The sequence below is a fragment of the Barbus barbus genome (assembly GCF_936440315.1).
Source record: "Barbus barbus genome assembly, chromosome: 32".
Classification (NCBI taxonomy): Eukaryota; Metazoa; Chordata; class Actinopteri; order Cypriniformes; family Cyprinidae; genus Barbus; species Barbus barbus.
In genome coordinates, this window is record NC_136760.1 from 6,241,361 (window position 1) to 6,244,768 (window position 3,408).

Below are 3,408 nucleotides of genomic sequence, written 5' to 3' on the forward strand. Positions count from 1 at the left end.
GCTTCACCCAACACACTGCGCCCAATGATTTACCTCAATATGAGAGAGAAGATAGCTAGCATAAATATTAAAAGAAGAATTGTAGAAAATGCTGAATTACTTTCACACAATTACAGCTATGGTCAAAAAAAGTGTCTAAAAGATTAATTTATGGATTTCAAAATATTCTATTTAAAAAAGAAATCTATTAAAAATGTGTTATTTATTTTTACAATGAATATTAAATATGCATCTTTAATTTTTTTTAATTAATAAATTATTTCGTTTAACTTTTTTCAATTAATAAAAAAAGTATTTCAACAAAATATAATTATGTTTAAGTACTTTAACAATTTTGAGAGAAGAAAACACTGAAAATGGTGTACTAAAAAACTATAAAATGTTTTTTTTTTTTCAATTACAAAAACATTACCTTTGTCCTTTGAGAGAGAAAATAACTACTTGGACATTTGCTGTCTTTCGCTGGTCCTTTCCAGATATGCATCTCATTTTATGTTTCCAATCACTGTTCAACACTTGTTCTCCTTGCTCACCAGTAGTAAAACTTCTGTAAACAACCAGCCACAGAAATTTGCCATATAAAATCCTTTCCTGAGGAGCGAGTGAACCCACAGAGAGGTGTTTTAATCCACAGCGATCCACTCAGACTGCTGTCTCTGAGCCTTGTGAAGGGCAACAGTTCAGGATTCAAATTAAAATTCCTCCCTTCTGTTCTCAGCATATCAGAGAGAGAGAGAGAGAGAGAGAGGGATTGAGGTGGGGGCATATTTTCCTCCCAGCTGCTGGTTATAGTGTGAAAGGGGAGGAGACACTATGTTACTGAAGAGCTTAGATCACAGATTTCTACAGATAATGAAAAATGTACACAATAAAATGTTTGTTTGTTTGCATATATCTAATTGAGAGTGAAATAGAACATGTGAAAAATGACAAATATGTTCATTGGCCAGCCATCTCTATCATGAATTAAGGTTGTGTATTATTATTTTCTGTGTCAGTTGGTTCTGCAGCTGTAACATCTGCAGCAGAGACTATGGTTTGTACGGTCTTTTTCATGACTACCTCTTTGTTAATTAAAATTTGTTTTTAATTCTACATGTTTAGAGAGGAAAAAAAAAAAAAAAACACAAGTTGGCACACCAAATCTCCAAAAGTAAAAAGAAAAACAAATTATGTTCTCACCACAGGTGACGTTTCAGAGCCTAAAAGCTCTTCATCATACTATATGAGATACTACCATTCAAAAGTTTGGGGTGAGTAATTTTTTTTTTTGTTGCAAGAAATCAATACTTTTTTCTGCAAAATACTTTTTTTTTTTTTTTTTCAAAAGTGACAGCAAAGACATCAAAGAATTCAGAAAAAAAATTATTACAGTTTCCACAAAAATATTAACTAGCACAACTGTTTTCAAAATGTATAATATTAAGAAGTGTTTGATAAGCACCAAAACAGCATTTAAAATGAAAATTGTATTTTTGAAAATTGTACATTTTTAAATTGTAAAAATATTTAACAGTATTCCAATTTTTACTGTTTTTTTTTAAATGCAGCCTTGATGAGCATAAGACTTCTTTTTTAGAAAAGTTCAATCTTACCTTCGAACATGTACAGTACATTAAATATGCAAATAATATCAGTTGTTGTTGTTTTTTTTGTTGTTATATTAATTTAGTTATTGGTTTTTGAATTTTTATGTAACTTGGTTTTAATTAAAATGTATCATTTAACATAAACTGTAATATAAACATCTAGTTTTGGTTGCTTGTAATGTATACTGTTCCACACGCCTTCAACCTGAAAACTGTGTGAACATCAAATAGACTTGAATTTACATTTGACATGTTTTGATGCCAAAGTCCCAGTGAAGTGTCCCCCAGCCCCTGTCCATCAGCACATCAGTATTCACCATGTCTTATAACCATTGCTCTGCAGTGTTGTATAAACTAAACAGATTTTTTTCACAGAAACAGAAAATGTCCAAACTGTCCAATGTCAAAATATCAACGATGAAACCAACTATTTTAATTTTTACAAGGTTATTGCAGTTTTTCTGCAGTTCTCTTCCATTCTTCATGTACAGTGCGGTTGTGATGGGGTCTGAGGGGACTTCTCTACACAGGGTTAAGATGTGACAAACATAACCTGGACATCTGAAGAGAGGAAGGAGGACAGGATGAATAAGGCATCTCACAGATGTCTTTGGTCGTCTCAAACTAATTCTCACTCTCTTTTCATTTTTCAGCCTATATCCTATACTCTGTCCTTTTTGAGAACACAGACAATCTTGAAAGTAAAAATACTTATAAACGGTAAAATGTCTATTAAACATCTTGCCCTACTTTCTTCTTGATGATTACAAACGTTCTTTGTGACTGTCTTTTTGCCTCATCACTCAGGCTCCTCTGTCATATCCAGGTCCACATGGATTTTATTTATGTTTCTGCACTGATTTTTACGAGTACTTCTGTAGAATTAGCAAACACATATCAAAAATGTTTTAAATTAAGCTCAGGGGACTGACTACACACTTACTGATAGCCGAAGGCATTATCAAATTAGTCAAAGTGTTTAATAAAAGAACATAAAGGGTGTATGAAGACTTGGGAGAGTGGAAATACAGCGCATGAGCCATGTGGACCAATTTATGATACTTTAATGGTGCTTTTCTGATGTAAAAACATTTTAGACCTGCCTAAGCTGGTTTGCTGGTCTTATAGTTGCCCAGCCTGGTCAAACTAGTCTGATGAATGGTTTTAAAAGGGTTTTCAGCTTCAGCAATGCATCAAAAGACAATAGAACCCATTAATATTAATGATCATGCTTATATTTGTGATGTACTCCAAGTGCTCACACTACTTCTCACATGAGGGACAAGTAAAGTATTAAAACGCAAGTAAAGTATTAGTACATAAAATTTTAATTAAATCAATAATAATAAATAAACAATAATATCCTGGCCGGAGGAGAACTGCCCCCACGACTGAGCCTGGTTTCTCCCAAGGTTTTTTTTCTCCATTCTGTCACAGAAGGAGTTTTGGTTCCTTGCCGCTGTCGCCTCTGGCTTGCTCAGTTAGGGACACTTAATTTGTAGCGATTATCGTCAATTTGATTTCACAGATACTATTTAAACTAAACTGAGCTAGACAATGACATCTCTGAATTCAATAATGAAATGCCTTAACTGAAAATTGAGTGTGTAATGTTATCATTATACATTACTGACACTCTATCCTCCAGTTTGATACTGTTAAGCGCTATATAAATAGAGGTGACTTGACTTGACATTGTTAGTCCTTATTCATTGTAATTGCATGGAAAAGAGTGGCCAGTATAGAGTTGAAAACACTTTCTTTTGTGTTTGACAGAAGAAAGTAAGTCATACAGATTTGGAATGACATGAGGGTGAGT